The sequence below is a fragment of the Onychostoma macrolepis genome, chromosome 08 (assembly GCF_012432095.1).
Source record: "Onychostoma macrolepis isolate SWU-2019 chromosome 08, ASM1243209v1, whole genome shotgun sequence".
Classification (NCBI taxonomy): domain Eukaryota; kingdom Metazoa; phylum Chordata; class Actinopteri; order Cypriniformes; family Cyprinidae; genus Onychostoma; species Onychostoma macrolepis.
Genome location: NC_081162.1, coordinates 3197061 through 3214617, shown reverse-complemented (window position 1 = coordinate 3214617; position 17557 = coordinate 3197061). Strand labels below are relative to the sequence as shown.

General features: G+C 37.0%; 1 protein-coding gene across 4 annotated transcripts in view; it reads left to right on the top strand.

The window, feature by feature from the left end:
- plch2a (phospholipase C, eta 2a) overlaps window positions 1–17557 on the top strand; it is a 142967-nt gene that overhangs the window by 19320 nt on the left and 106090 nt on the right. The gene's annotated exons all lie outside the window — the stretch shown is intronic.

Genomic DNA, 17557 nt, shown 5'->3' with positions numbered 1-17557 from the left:
TTCTGTTGGAAAGTGTTAATATTCTTCTCATTATAAATCTCGTGAAATGCGAAATCGTAATTATGCAAAACTCAGAACACCTCCAGAAAAGTAGCCAATTAGAATACAGCTTTGCATTTTTGGAGCTTTTACCATTTTTGTGTGCAAAATGCATCAAGGAACATTCACACTACAGCAGAAATTCATTTTCAACTAGAGCTGGCAATGTTATGCAACAAGACAGAGACAGCTGGAATTCGTTATGTGAATATGCAGGGAAATGATGAGGCTGTTACCTGCAGAAGTGAAGAAAGTGAAGCTGATGTTTTTCCTCCTGATTCATCAGTGGAGTAAGAGCGCTCACTAGCACCAGCAGTACAGCAGACCTGCAGCCATTTAATTGCTGTCAGTGTGAACGACCCTTCAGGCGCTCTGAGGACGACGCACGAGATTCCCGTTTGAGGAAATCACGTAAATCACGCTTCTTCAAGAGCCCATTTAAAATACAATGCATTTTTATTCACACCAAATTGAAGTTTCTTTCCATTCACTGCTTGTAAATCCTGTTGCTTTATAAATGAGATAGTTAATGCGTGTTTGTAGTTTGAGAAAAGCTCTTCGTTTCGTTTGCCCAGAGTCATCTCAGCCGTGATTCAGCACAGGAGACGTTATGAGCTGCAGATGATGGATAACACCGCTGAGAATATGACTTATCTCTTTCTTCCCTGGGGAAAGTGATTTAGCTCCATTTTTGCTCTTTTATCCCCAATTGTTTTGAAGGGTGTGAAACTCAGAGGATGGGGGATAATGCGCGGTTGAATCGAAACCTCGTGCCGGGGGATGAATCTCACTGCAGGTCTTTTTTTGTGCGGTTTGATTGCTTTAGAAGCAGGTGAATGTTCTGATGCCAGCGACAACACCTGAAGCGTATGTTTCATTAGCAGAGATGTCGTAAGCAAATGCAGAAGATTCTGAGGAAACTAGGAAACTATAAATAAATAAATAAGCAAGCCCAGATCAGGTGACAAAAAGAAACTCAAAAGTAACTTAATGCATTACTTTCCATAAAAAGTAAGTAATGCAATTAGTTATGGAGTAACGCAATATTGTGATGCAAAAAGTAATTTTCCCCAACACTGGACCTTAGGCAGGGTAGTGCCATATTTAAGCACCATATCTAACCTGACTAAGATCTATTGTCTACTTAGGCCTTTTGAAGGAGCTTTGACATGTACAGCGATTAAGTTGTCTGCTTGAGGGAACGTCAGTGACAGTGACATGGAAATGAGCAGCAACACAGTGTGCCAATGACCAGCGGACAGGGATACAGCTGTAAAATGGAAACACCTATTAGTGACCTACTGCACAGAGACTCTGCAGCCTTATTTTAATTGACTAAATTTAAGTGAATGTCCCTTAAGGCAGCATGCTGGAAAACAACCAGCCCCACACTGAATCTGTTCCCGCAGAAGCCCAGTTTAAAGAGTTATCATTCACAAAGCTCTACAAAGCCCCTGTCCCTACACTCTCAGAAATAAAGGTACAAAAGCTGTCACTTGGGCGGCATCTTTTCAAAAGGTACCTGTTTGTAAAAGGGCCCATTTTGGTACCTTAAAGGTACATATTAGTACTTAAAGTGTACATATTTGAACCTAATAGGTACAAAAGTGTTCCTTTTGAAAAGGTACCGCCCCAGTGACAGCTTTTGTACCTTTATTTCTGAGAGTGTAGTGTGTTTTAGTTAGTTTAATCATGCTTTTGGCTACCAAATCTCTCAGCTCAGAATAGAAAAAGTGTGCATATTCTGTCTGGTCATATGTGAATGATTTGTCATGTGCTTTTTACTACCCCCGTAGTTATATTGCAGAAAAAAAATATGCATCTTTTTATTGAGCATTGATGGAGCAGTACATTTTGTGGGAAAGGAATCATAAAATTATTTGTTTTGTTTAACTCCTTTCCCTCCAGCATTTATTTTCTCCCTTCACCGCCAGCATTTTTGATCATTTTCACAAAACTTTCATAGCCCCCAGAATATTTTCTTGTATGAATATTTGAACATGCAATATGTCAAAATAAAGAACAGAGACTCCCAAGTTCAAGTTTTATTCTAGCTTCATGCATTCTATTTTTTTTATCAATACTTGAGTGTGCATGTTCCATAAAAAAGTAAATCAGAGAAAATCAGCTTTTGGTCTTTTATCTTACATAAGACTCATATGCATGGGGCAAAAGGCATCCAGTACTGATACAAATATTTTAGCTAAAGTAATATGTTTTTCATAATATCTGAGTCGAGTTTTGTTCAAAACAATCACTTAAGCAAATTTTGTACCATATTGTACCAATTTTTGAACCATAATTAAAAAAAAGAATAATTTAATAATAATAACAATTTTATTCATCAAGTACACTGTCATTAAAATTTGTTAATTTAAAAAACAAAATACAGAACAGTTTAATAACAAAGATAATATTTTGAAAGCTTCTTACACTGCCTGAAGGAGATCATAATTGAATTTGGCGTTACAGTGTATGCATTAATATATTTTAAAGTATGATAATGGTTATATTGGGTTCATTAAAAATATAGTGATTATCTTCTTTTTATCTAATTAGTGACACTTTTTGTCATTTAAATCTAGCCATGTCATGTCAACAACTGAAGACAGCTGAAAGTCAGCTATTTATTATTTGATTTCAATTGATTTCAGTACAGTTTTAACGTTAGCATGTTGCTAAGCTATACATATACTTTGCTCACAACACTTAAGCAAAAACAGTATGGCACAAGCATAAATAGGGTAAAATATTCAATTTTTGATTAAATTGAACTCTTTTTAAGAATACTTTTTTGGTATTGAGTCATTTCTAAATGTTCTGATGGATTTTCGACTGAAATTGGATTTTGGGTGGATTTTCAACTGAAAGTGAAAGGCAGCATGATGGTACTGCTTATGTGTTGCAACAGCCTTTGTATCACTTTCCCTGTGATGCCTTAAAATGCTGCCTATGTAGGCATCTCACTAGATATTAGAACACAGCCCATGAAATATTTAATTCCCCAACTTAATGGCTTAATACAGAAACCAAACGGTTAACCTAAGAGACAAACCATTCGTCTGCAAAGCACACTCATTAGGCATTCCTTAGCCTTGACGATGTGATAACATATAATTTAAATGTTAATGGCTGTCGCTAGGCTAAGAGTCTTGTATTAGACACCATTAGTGACTGTCATATTGGAGAACCTTTTGATCTATGCCTAATAGCATTATGCTAATTGCTGGAATGGTACCGCTGGAGCAATCTTAGCTCGCAGAAGATCCGGGATTTAATTTACAACCTTTGCTTTTTCAGGCCAGATCTCAAGACCTAGACTACCCCCAAGATCCAGCACGTCATATCTCATACATCACTGACATTGCTGCTGTACCCTGTAATTGGATCTTTTGAATTGATTTGTGTTCATTTGCAGTGAAACAGTAGTCAGTGAATGTAAACAGACACAGGAAGATGTGCTGTAAAATCACAGTTCAAACAAGCTCTTTAGGGTGGTTGCCAGGGTATTCTGGGTAGTTGTTATTTGCTTGTTTACGAAGTCTTAAGAGTCCACTCAAATCTACTGGATTTTCTTCCTCCCCATTTTGTCACCGACCAAGTGAGAATCATAAGTCTGCCTGCATAGAAAAATAATAGCACAACTCTCCTCAACAAACCGCACAAATTTCTGAAGCAGAGGTAGTGAAAGATCTTTTCTTCTGTATTGAACCTTACATCCTAATTAAATGGATTACAGATGAAGAAAAATTGTCGAGTGGGGACTTGGTTCTGTCCATCGGTTGTTGAATGAATGGAGGAAAATCTAAATGCAAGGTTCAAATCGATTTTAAAAATGAAAATTTGATGTTAATTGACCCTCAGGCCATCCAAGATGTAGGTGACTTTTTTCTTCAGTAGAACAGTAAAGAAGATTTTTAGCTGAAACCGTGGTCCATGGTGATTTATAAAATGCAAGTCAGCGGCTGCCCATGTTTGAGAGTACAAAAGCATATCAAGGAACACAAAATTAATACCCGTGGCTCTTGATGATATATTCAGGTCTTATGAAGTAAAACAATCAGTCTGTGCAAGAAACTGAACATTATTTACAACATTATTACTGTAATCCAGAGCCTCAGGCAAACAGTCCAAAGTGATGTCCGGTTCGCAAATGAATTTACAGTAAGAGCAATAACATGCATTTACACAATAGATTTGGTGAATTTTAATTTCATGCCAACTTTAATGCCTATAGTTCAAACGATGCAGGGCATGTTACAGTACATGTCAAACTTTAATACTTGTGGTTAAGGGTTTGTTTAAATTACTAACCTCTAGTAATAGCAGTAGTAATTACACTTGCCTTAACAAACACTTCTAGTCAGTCCAAAAGTCCATCAGCCATACTAGCAGAACACGGCATGAACATTAAATGCAGCTATTGCAACACAAACAAAATCCAGAATGAGGTTACTGTAACAATCAGAAGTATAGCCTACTTAACCGATGACTTATTAGTTGTAAAGGCATGTGAGTGGTAACACAGGGCATGAAGTCAAATACACAGAATCAGAGAGGATACTGTATATACTGTATATCATCACATGCAAAAATCATTATATATCAAAATTGTTGAGATTCACAAAATAGAAAGTGGCTGTAAAAAAAAAAAAAGAGCTAAAGCAATCGAACATTTCCCATTTCCACCAGTGCAATAATTAAGAAGTTACAATCAGAAGTTACCATAATAAATAATTGGATATTGTTGTCACGGTGCGGTGTAGGAGACACGCATGAATACGAAGAAGATAACAGTAAACAGTCTTTAATAATCCACATAAGGGTAATCCACATCAGGCAGGCAGCATACACACACACATAGGTAACGTTGACGAGACCGGACAAAGAAACACTGAACTGACTACAACTAATATAGGAGAGTAAATGAGGATAATTCTCAGTGAGAATGTGAGAGTGATGTTGTTCCAGCAGATGCTGTGTTTCTAAAGTTGTTGACTTTATGAATTGTTAAAAACCGTATCATGATCCTCCTCTTACTGAACGCAATGGATATAAAAGATGAGAAACAGTCTGCTACCCTGATAAAACAGCAGTCACATTAGTTCACATAATGAAAGATAGGCCAGCCAGGAAATGCAGTTTAGCCACGGATCAGGTAATTCATGTCACACATGACCCATATACACAAATACACACGCATTCTCAGACCGAACGCAGATTCATGGGTGTGTTGGGGAGCTTTTGAACATGAGCTCTGGACCTCATCATATATAAAGCTGCATTTAAACGCATTCGAGTTGCTGCCTGCAGATTCACTTTCTCACCAGCAATATGTACTGTACCTCCCTCACTGGGGGCTTCAGAAATGATTATTAATCTGTGGAGGTTTGCCAGAAGTCCTATCCAATGTAATTGACTTGAACACTTAATGAGCTCGAGCAAACATGATCCTTGAGCTGCAAACAGGGCTGGTCCGGCCCAACTGAATAGCTCACACATCAGGGTGCACCGTATTGTCCATTGAGATCAATTGAAGGCTGGCTTTTTTTCCAGCCAAGCATACATGCATTGTGCCGCCACAATGGTGGCTGCTGCCTTTTGTGGTTTTGCAAGGTCTGAGGGAACGGAATAAGAGGGGAAGGCATTGTGTGCAGATGCAATTAGCTACACTGGAGTGAGCGGCTGACGTCCAGCTACACCAGTGCTGTGGGGGATGCTTGTGTGCAACTGAAGTACATCGCAGAATTTGATAAATAAAACCTTAAATGAGCCGTTTAACCAAAAAAAATTAATTCTGTCTTCTTTTACTTGCCCCCATGTGTTTCAATAGCTGACTTTCGTTCTTCTGTCTATTAATACAAAAGGAGTTATTTACATTTACATTACATTTACATTTAGTTATTTAGCAGACACTTTTATCCAAAACGACTCACAAATGAGGACAATGGAAGCAATCAAAATCAACAAAAGAGCAATGATATGCAAGTGCTATGACAAGTCTCAATTAGCTTAGCTCAGTATACGTAGCAAGGGATTTTTTTTTTCTTAGAAAAATAATAGAGCAAGCTATAGTGTTAGAGGCCTGTTTTGCTTTTGTTAATTGTATAATAAATAAAAGAAAGCAAATAGATTAGAAAAGCTAGTGTTAGTTTTTTTTTTTTTTTTTAAGAATAGAATTACAAAAGAGAGTGCTAGAGTTAGAGGATCAAATAAAGATGGAAGAGATGTGTTTTTAGCCGATTCTTGAAGGTGGCTAAGGACTCAGCTGCTCGGATTGAGTTGGGCAGGTCATTCCACCAGGAGGGAACATTTAATTTAAAAGTCTGTGAAAGTGATTTTGTGCCTATTTGAGATGGCACAATAAAGCAACGTTCATTTGCAGAATGCTAGCTTCAAGAGGGTACATAAGTCTGAAGTAATGAATTTAGGTAAAGGGGTGCAGAGCCGGTGGTGGTTTTGTAGGCAAACATTAATGCTTTGAATTTTATGCGAGCAGCTATTGGTAGCCAGCGCAAATTGATAAACAGAGGTGTGACGTGCATTCTTTTCGGCTCATTAAAAATTAAACTTGCTGCTGCGTTCTGGATTAACTGTAAAGGTTTGATAGAACTAGCTGGAAGACCTGCCAAGAGAGCATTGCAATAGTCCAGCCTGGATAGAACAAGAGCCTGAACAAGGAGTTGTGAAGCATGTTCCGTAAGAAAGGGCCTGATCTTCTTAATGTTGAATAAAGCAAATCTGCAGGACCGGGTATTTTTAGCAATGTGGTCTGAGAAAGTCAGCTGATCATCAATCATAACTCCAAGATTTTGGGCTGTTTTTGAAGGAGTTATGGTTGATGTGCCTGGAACTGGAAATTGTGTTGAAACGATGGGTTTGATGGAACCACAAACAGTTCTGTCTTGGCAAGGTTGAGTTGAAGGTGATGGTCCTTCATCCAGCAAGAAATGTCTGTTAGATAAGCGGATCATCGTCGGATCATCAGGATGGAATGAGAGGTGGAGTTGAGTGTCATCATCATAGCAGTGATATGAAAAGCCATGTTTCTGAATGACAGAACCTAGTGATACCATATAGACAGAGAAGAGAAGTGGTCCAAGAACTGAGCCCTGAGGCACTCCAGTGCGGTTCCTGAGATGCCCTTTGCCAATAGGGTTGACAAGAGGATCTGGTGGTTAACCGTGTCAAAAACAGCGGACAGATCCAGCAAGATAAGTATTGATGATTTGGAATCCGATCTAGTCTTAGGGCTTCAACAACTGAAAGCAAGGCAGTCTCGGTTGAATGTCCACTTCTGAAACCCGACTGGTTGCTGTCGAGGAGGTTGTTCTTTGTGAGAAAGGCAGAGACTGGGTTGATCACAGCTCGTTCAAGTGTTTTTGCAATGAAAGGAAGAAGAGAAACCAGTCTGTAGTTTTCTGAAAGAGATGGGTTAAGGGTGGGTTTCTTAAGTAGTGGGGTTATACGAGCCTGTCTAAATGCTGAGGGAAAAACACCAGTCTGAAGGGATGTATTAATGATGTGAGTCCAGGTACAACTGCTGGAGTAATGGAATAGGATCAAGCGGAGATGATATTGAATAGGATCAAGCAGACAAGTAGTAGGATGATTAAAAAGCATGAGTTTGGAGACTTCTGCCTCAGAGAGTGAAGAGAAGGGTGTGAACGAGTGTATGTTTGCTGGTAAGATGTGCTTGACAGATTGTGGTGTGGAAAATTGTGCACTGATGGTTTTAATTTTAGGTATGAAGAACGTGGCAAAGTCGTCAGCTGTTATGAAGTAGATGAAGAGTATATGAAGGAGGGGGAGGAGGAGGACAATGATTTTAAGAGCATGTGAAAGTTAGAAGAATTTTTAATTTTGTTATAATAGCATGTCCTTTTAGCAGTGGAGACATTAGCAGAGAAGGATGAGAGGAGTGACTGATACACATTAAGGTAAGTAGGATTTTTTGATTTGCGCCCACACCCTTTCAGCAGCCCTGAGTTTAGAACGATGTTCGCGGAGAACATCAGACAGCCAAGAGGCAGAAGAGGTGGTGCAGGCTGGCCTGGAAACAAGAAATTTATAGCAGAATGTCCAGGCTGCTTTTTCCCATACAATGAAAGTGAATTGCAGCCATAGCTGTCAAACAACATTTTCAAGACAAGATTTTCAGTGAATAATGAGTTCAATTTTAGCCTATTACACACACACACACACACACACACACACAAACCGGCTTTGAACATTTTGCAGTGCTTTTTGTCCTTTTTGTAACTGGACAGACCCAGTCCCCATTCATTTAGTTGTATGGAAGACAGAAGCACAGACATCATTCTAAATGTTTTAACTAATAAATGAATGAGTGAGTGAGTGAGTGAGTGAGTGAATGAATAGCAGATGAGGTTGTCAGAACTTTACTGCTAACAAAAAACAAACAAACAAAAAAAATCAATTGAACTTAAATTTACAAAACAAATAAATGAACAAATAAATAAGTAGCAGCTGAAAAAGCAGCTGTGGTTGCAGAACTTAACTGTATAAATAAATAAATAGATATATGAATGAATGAATGAATGAATGAATGAATAGATGTTTTATGTGTGGCAAAACGGTAAAAAGTCCGTGCCAGTTATTGAATCTTACCCACAATTAAGCAGAAGTTTGGGAAAATGGAAACCTGTATGTATATAAGGAGAAAAACGGATGTGACGGGGCGTGTGGGAAAAGAAAAACTGTGTTACCTGACAGCTGATGCATGTGGCTGCTGCGGCGTGTACTGGATTGTAAATGCATAGACCGGGTGCGATCAAAGAAATCAAAAGAAAATTGATGCCGCATGGTTGCCGGTCGCAACATATTTCTGGACAAGACAAGTTTGCCTGCTGCAGGTACTTTAAGATTTTAAACTTCTTCCTTACGTGGAGTCACATCGAACTTTCAAATTCTAACACTTTTTTTTTTTCACGGCGTTGTTTATGCAGCAGCTGGCTGGTCGCCCCTAACGCAGGCTGATTCACACCGCCGATGCTACTTGCACACGCGCACACATACACACACACACACACAACGCATTCAAGTTCACCCGACTCACACACCTTCATGCACTCATCCAGCGGGCTTAATGCTGGTTTATTGTTTATGGTGAACTTGTATGGACTGAGACTCTAGACTCTTATCAATTCTGAGGTTTTTTTGCTCTTTATTTATTTATTTTTTCTCCCTCTTTTGGGATTGAGTTTTTTTTTTATTTAAAGCTTGAACTGTACAAAGAGCAATACTGTTATTTACTCATTTCCATTTATTGTTTTTCTTTTCTTCTTCCTCTTTTTCCCCAAAGTGTTTAAATGCTGGGAAATTAAATATTGTAATTTGTTATTTAACAAAATACAACACATTCTTTTGATTTGAGAAAAGCAAGCTCTATTTTGTAAGTGTGTTATTTAAATCCAAAGTTTTGGTTGTGCTGTTGTGTATCGGGGGCTTTGTTTGTGCTCATTCGTGAGTCTATCTGGGAACAAAAAAAACTAAAATATATAAATATTTTGACTTGACAAATTTTGTCTTGTCTGGCGCCCGAAAAAAGAAATTTTAAAGGTATTTAAATTTTACCAACACAAAATAAGAATTTGGGGGCCTGCCACCGTTACATATGGACTGAACTTACATTTACAGTACATAAAATAAATAAAGTTTTGTACATTCATAATATACTGAGAACCACCACAAAAAAAAGAGAGAGCCACATGCATCAAAGCTCTTCACAAGTACTAATAAATAATTACAGTTTTTTTTCAACTGCTTACACACATTTTCAAAACTTTACACACAAATGCAAGAATTGCACACACAAAATGCAAAATGCCTCACATCTCTTGCAAAATGAAGCACTGCATTCAAAATACCACAAACATCTCAAAAGCAAACATTTTCAAACACCTTTGCCATAATATTAATTCCTGTTAGATTTGTGTGTGTTACATAGAGAATTGTGTTTTGTGTTTTGCAAAGCCCAATAATTTGTGTGGTTTTGAAGATTTGGTGTGAGGTTCTGGTGTTTGAGTGTCAGGTTTCAGAAACTGTGTGACAAGTAAAGATTTTGTGTGTAAGCAGTTGAAAAAAACGGTATTTATATGGGAAAGAAAAAAAAAAAGGTCAAATGTGAAACGTCACACAGGGAAATCTGAAAATGTCAATTTATAGTTTCTCAAAGTATTTTACTGTACAATGAAATAAAATGCCATGTTAGATCTATTACAGTTTCTTCTACAGTCTTCTACTGTTAAAATTACAATATATATTTTTACAAGTCCAGAATATTATAGAGACGGATTTTGCTGTTTTGACTTGAGCCAGAAAGAAATCACTTAGAATGGCCACACTATCAGACATACTCCAGACGCATTGTAATCGGATAATTGAAAACACATTTGGAGATAGTCAGGGATGGATTTTTACTAAATTGAATGAATAAACAGGAAACTAATGGTGTTAATGTTTTAAAATTCATCACTTATGAAGAAAATTCCATTTCAGCTGTAAAAGCAGCTCTACAGAAGATAAAAGTTTCATTATTCAGCTCAAGTTGTTTGTTGTTTGTTTTGTGTTATGTTTTTGGATTCTTGTGTAATAGGACCACCTTGAAAATGAGATGATGCGTCTCAAGGGGTTTATCCCAAAGAATAAAATTTGTTGCAATTTGTTGCAAGTCAGTTCAAAGTGATTCAGTTCAATTCAGTAACAGTATGAATTTTCTAAAGTTAGTGTTACTACTACCCAGCTCAATTCAGCTCGAATTGGATTCTCATCCGATAGTGTCAGCGCAGTTAAATTGATAATATAACTAAATATTAATTGCTTTCTTGCCTAACTGAGCAAGCCAAAGCTGACAGTAGCAAAGAACCAAACCTTCATCAGTTGATAAATCAACAAAATAACACTACACTTAAATAATATGTAGAGCTACATAATAATATGCAATATGTCAAAATATGTCAGTTAACACACACAACCTCTCATGTAATATGCAAGTGGTGTTTTGCATTATGCATGAATCTCTCTTCCAGATGCACTGGAATGAATGTGTAAATGCAAATAAATACATAAATAAATACATGCATGCATACATACATACATACATACATACATGCACACATGGATAAATAAATAAATAAAATCCAAATGGTGCAAGAAAATTTATTATAAATATACTTAATTCTAATAGGTATCAATAAGTTAATCTAATTAAAAATAGACTATTGCCCTGGCAACCATTCACAATATCCTAGCATTGTGAAGGCATCTTTTGTACAGGCAAAAGCACCACTCCATTCCCTTTAGAAAATGTAAAAATCTAGTGTTATGATACATGCACAAATCAATTTCATGCATTTGAACAATTGCACTTTTAGGTGTTACGCAGTCATGCTCTCATATTGACTTCAATGATCTGATAGCATGGGCGCTTGACTGGGCCGTTTCTCATTGTATTTCGCTCCTTTTATTCCCTTCTATTTTTTATTAGAAAATCTCATCTCACCTCTTAGATCAACAACAACACAGCAGCTTTGACCCAAAATCTCATCCATCTAAATTCATAACTGCTCATTTAAAATGAAAGATGAATACTTGATCCGTGCTGTCTGCCGACACAAGTGAGATCAAGGCGAATCTGAGCGAATATATGAATACTGAATGAATGGTGGCAATGAGTAACTTGGGAAAACAGCCCATGGCCACTTCATTCACAATTCAGAGGGATGCACGGCTGCTGCATGCGTGTGCTGTGTGTGTGTATGTTTTCACCATGTAATTACCAGCATGCTACAAGATCTGACCTTGCTTGCCACTGAATAAAGAGTGTAGCGATAACACGCACAGATACTGACTGCTGGGTGTTTGTGGAAACACAATGGGGCTAGAAAGTAATGACATGTATTGAGAGCAGTCTTCATGCTGATCCCCGGAGAGTCAGTGGAAAAACTCAAGGCGCGGGGAAGTTCAGTGGCGGCAAACCTCATATTCTGCAATTCTAAATCGGTCCTGAGGGATGGGCACATCTCTGCAGCCCAGCGGTCGAGGAGAGGGATGCTTTCTGCTTTCTCGCAGAATATTGCTATACGGGGACTGCAAAACCAATAGAACAGAGAGAATAGAATTTAGCTTTCTCATTTCTTCCTCTGTGGTGATGTTCCGACTTCCTTGTCCTGGTCTTCAAACCGTCCACCGTGTCAATGTGATATTTTCCCAGATGGATTGTTTTCCTCGCCCCACAACCTTTTGAGGACACAGAGACTCTGTTCCAAAACCTACTAAGCTGCCTTTCCAGACAGCATTCTTCATGCTGATAGGTATCATGGTCAAGCTCCTGAAAGAGTTTTGGTCACAGTCGAAAGCAGCGTTGCATATGTTTTTCACTGATAAGTCAATCCCAGAATATACTGTGACAAGCTCAGTAGAAGAATTCATAAATGTTGACTGTACATCTAAGCCTATATATTATTCAGATAAAAATTATTAATAAAAAGTAAATCTCTGACTTTGTTCAGGAGTGTAGTGAGCTGTCTGCATTTTCAGACAACATCATCGATGTGAAGGTATTACACTGTAATTTTTTTTAAAGTAATTAGATAAAACAAAGATAATTGTAGTATGTTTTACAACATACTATTTCAGTCTTTATCATTCAAGCTTTAATTTGTTTCTTTGTTTCTTATTTTTTCCTTTTTGGGGGTAATTTCTGAGAGACAATTGTTAAAAAGTACAGTAAATCCCACATATTATTATTATATACCTATTTTGACCAAGTCAAACTCAGAATACATTGTTAAACCCTTTTTAAAGACAAAGGTGAACCAAGTCAGAGATTATAGCGTAATTAATTTAAATATTGATACATTTAAATATTGATTATTTTAACCAATAATTTTGAGTTGTGCTTATTTTATACTTTTTATCCGTCTTTTTTTTCCCTCATTCATCATTTTAGCAACATATTAACCGATTGAATCCCACTGTATAGTGACCATAAAAAAGGTTTTCATTTATAAAGCTCTAAAATCCTTACTGACTGATGTTTTAGTGCACTTCCTGCAAATATGGAAAAAATAAAGGGTCTCAATTAAATATGTGCATTTTCACATGACACCAGAGCAGTTTATTTCCTGTTTGCACCTTGATAAGATGATGACTGCATCAAAGCTCCAAAACGAAAAGCTAGTAAAGTATGTTAACATAAAGATATGACAAAGATTTTTGGTACACGTTATCTTTAGGGTGTCCAGTATTAATATATGCATTCACATATATTTAATTTTGTTGAGTGTGGTCATAGAGTGAGTAAACATGTTGATGGTCACAATAGTGACCGGTGGGATATAACGGTGAACTTAGGTATACAATAAAAATCCAATGGCAGTTGCTAGTGAAAATGACAATAAAATGTTGCAATGACAAAGTATTGCACTAAATTAAAAATTCAAATGTTACAAAAGATGTACAATAATGATGTTGTAATACTCGTAGCATTGATATAAAAATGTTATGTTATATTTTACAAAAAAGTAAAAATTTTGAAATGCGGTGAGGGTTGAATTTTTTTGTTTTTTATCTCAGTGTTCCTATCAATGTTGCATAAGGTTTTTTTATGCATAATAGTAACCCTAGAATGTGATCAAACAGTTTAAAATAGCTGAGCTAAGATATATAACAATTTATATGACTGCAGAAATATGTGATTTCAGTACTCGCCTTATCCCACCATAAGCATAAAACACAATTTTTCACACAGTTTTCCAAAACAATTTCAAAAAATAATTTCAAAGGGTTACTAATGACACATCATTTGGATATTTTCATGTCTGGGAAAAATTTGGGATTAAATAAAAAACTAATTTGTTCGTTAAGAATACATACACAAGGTCTTGACATTGTTGAGAATAATGGAACAGTGAATAAAACAATACAGCTTAACTAGAAATAGCTGAGAAGCTTAGAAGGAATAATACTAAAAGCTAAATAAAATTAGAAAGCATTTTTTAGTACAGATAACATAAGCATCATTTGGTTGTTGGATGGGTGGGACTTACAGTATTTCCATCAGGGCTGTCACTATAGAACCTTTTATATTACCGCTATAAATACTGATGTGTCCCAGTAAAATATTAATGATAAATCTGTGTGTGTAGATGAAGATGACCATATACTGGTCATATATGAATCAGATCAAGCAATTTCAAAATGAATCAATCTTTTAATTGATCCGTCAAACAGGTTTGCAAAACGTCTGAAACTGTTCATGATTCAGTTTGATTCATTAGGACAGTTCACTCACCCACTGGATCGTTTGAAGTGGTTTCTCACACTGAAATAGCAACGGGATATTTGATATGACATAAGAGGACTCATTCGGTGGTGGCACGGTTTATTATGAGATCCAATGACATAGTAAGTCAGTTATGAGGTTTGGTTAGGATGCCGCCTTAGGCATTAAAGAGCAAGGCAGCTCACTAGGTTTTGGAACAGAGCTACTGAATATATTTCAAATTCGTGTCCCGCTTTCTAGGGTCACCGGTACATTAGCTTGCACAGTAGCGCCCCAAGGTCTCTTTACTCGGCTGTCGCTATGGAAATGAGACTTCTGCAGTTTTACTCTTTCCTGAACCACTTGGTCTGGCAGGAAATCTTTCAGGAGTGCTGGGATGAGATGCTGAATGTTTATTTAACTGTCACTGTTGCATTACCACTTGATAAGGATGTGTCACAAAAAATATCAACAGAGCCGAGATAGAGACCGCATGACTCCAGATACCTGATGGACGGTATTGCTGTGGATGGATCATGATTTTGAAGAAGAGCAGATTGCTTCTGTGGGTGAAGCAATATGAGCACTTGCAATTTAAGCAAAACCATAAAATAAAAAAATTAAAAAAAAAAATTAAAAAAATAAAATAAAATAAAATAAAATAAAATAAAATAAAATAAAATAAAATAAAATAAAATAAAATAAAATAAAATAAAATAAAATAAAATAAAATAAAATATGATGCCAGAAAGAAGCTTTTTGAGCTCCACAAAGAATATTTATATTCTAATTCTTTGGAAAACCATCAATGCACTGGTGCTTTGAAGAACTGAAGAAACTTCAAGAACATCTTAATCTCTAAAGAACAACATAGTCAAGAAAAATCACTCTTGATAAGACAGACTTCTTTGAACCTGAAGTGTTTCAAATTAATGCAGGGTGACACTTTATTTTATCCACTGAGAATTAAAAGGTGTGTGGCATGGTCTATTTGTGAGAGGTGTTTACAGAGGAGGGGTTGAAAAATATGAAAAGGAGAGGTTTTTTTTCTTTTTCTTTTTGTCATTCAAGCCTAAATTGAAACTCTGTGTTTAGTTACTCACCCCAGTGGCAAGGCCAGAAATTTTAAAGTGAGTGGACCTCTGTGCCTACTCTCAAACCAAAGTACATCATTTAACAATATGTGTGATAAAAATAAGGATGACAATTCGATAGCTAAAAACAGTATTATCAACTTTTGGAAAGTGAAAAAGTCCAAAAATGTATGCCTAAATTGAACATAAAAATACAAACAATCTTCCCCTTGCAGCTGTGGCACAGGTAGGATATCAGTGGTCAAATGTCTGCCAGATGTCACAGGTTTTTACGTGTCTCATTACCAAAAACAACAAACCTGATGCAGCATGTAAAATGGCAACAGAAAAAAATAACAAAAAAACAACAACAACAACAACTGCATGCAGCTTTGGAATGAAATGAGGTTTGAGTAAATGCTAGAATTTATATTTTTAGGTAGCTGTAAAGAAGCATTGAAGAACCTGTGTTTGAGAAGCATGAGGTTTTTCCCAAACCAGTAAAGTACAAACCACACCCCACAACCTATTTCATGCTTCAACTCAGGCTCAAGTTTAGACTTCCCGGATTCAGTTAATAATTGAGTAATATCATAGGTTGATCTGATCACGACGAGCAGTAATGCTATCTGTCAGGTTTAGTGCTATCAACGCTATATGAAGGTTAAAGTAAGGCATTAGTATTTGCTTCCGTGTTGTACAGTAGTGCTGTCAAACGATTAATTGCTGATTAATCGCATCCAAAATAAATGTTTTTATTTACATAATATATGAGTGTGTACTGTGTATATTTGTTATGTACAGGTGTATCTCAATGAATTAGAATGTTGTGAAAAAGTTAATTTTTTCTTGTAACTTATTTCAAAAAGTGAAACTTTCATATATTTTAGATTCATTACATGTAAAGTAAAACATTTTTTTTTTAAAATTTGTTTTAATTTTGAGGATTAGAGCGTACAGCTCATGAAAGTCAAAAATCAGTATCTCAAAATATTAGAATATTTACATTTGCGTTTCAATTAATGACCATCCCTACAGTATAAATTCTGGGTATCTCTTGTTCTTTGAAACCACAATAATGGGGAAGACTGCTGACTTGGCAATGGTCCAGAAGACGAACATTGACGCCTTCCATAAAGAGGGTAAGTCACAGAGGGTCATTACTGAAAGGTGTGGCTGTTTACAGAGTGCTGTATCAAAGCATATTAAATGCAAAGTTGACTGGAAGGAAGAATTTGGGTAGGAAAAGGTGCACAAGCAACAGGGATGAACGCAAGCTTGAGAATACAGTCAAGCAAAGCCGATTCAAACACTTGGGAGAGCTTCACAAGGAGTGAACTGAAGCTGGAGTCAGTGCATCAAGAGTCACCACGCTCAGACGTCTTCAGGAAAAGGGCTACCAAGCCACTTCTGAACCAGAGACAACGTCAGAAGCATCTTAACTGGGCTGTGGAGAAAAAGAACTGGACTGTTGCTCAGTGGTCCAAAGTCCTCTTTTCAGATGAAAGTAAATTTTGCATTTCATTTGGAAATCAAGGTCCCAGAGTCTGGAGGAAGAGTGGAGAGGCACAGAATCCATGTTGCTTGAAGTCCAGTGTGAAGTTTCCACAGTCAGTGATGATTTGGGCTGCCATGTCATCTGCTGGTGTTGGTCCACTGTGTTTTCTGAAGTCCACAGTCAACGCAGCCATCCACCAGGAAATTTTAGAGCACTTCATGCTTCCTTCTGCTGACAAGCTTTATGGAGTTGCTGATTTCATTTTCCAGCAGGACTTGGCACCTGCCCACACTGCCAAAGGTACAAAAAGCTGGTTCAGTGACCATGGTGTTACTGTGCTTGATTGGCCAGCAAACTCGCCTGACCTGAACCCCATAGAGAATCTATGGGGTATTGTCAAGAGGAAGATGAGAGACACCAGACCCAACAATGCAGATGAGCTGAAGGCCGCTATCAAAGAAACCTGGGCTTCCATACCACCTCAGCAGTGCCACAAACTGATCACCTCCATGCCACGCCGCATTGCTGCAGTAATTAAAGCAAAAGGAGCCCCTACCAAGTACTGATAAATGAACATACTTTCCAAAAGGTCAACAATTCACTAAAAATGTTTTTTTTATTGGTCTTATGAAGTATTCTAATTTGTTTTGAATTGGTGGG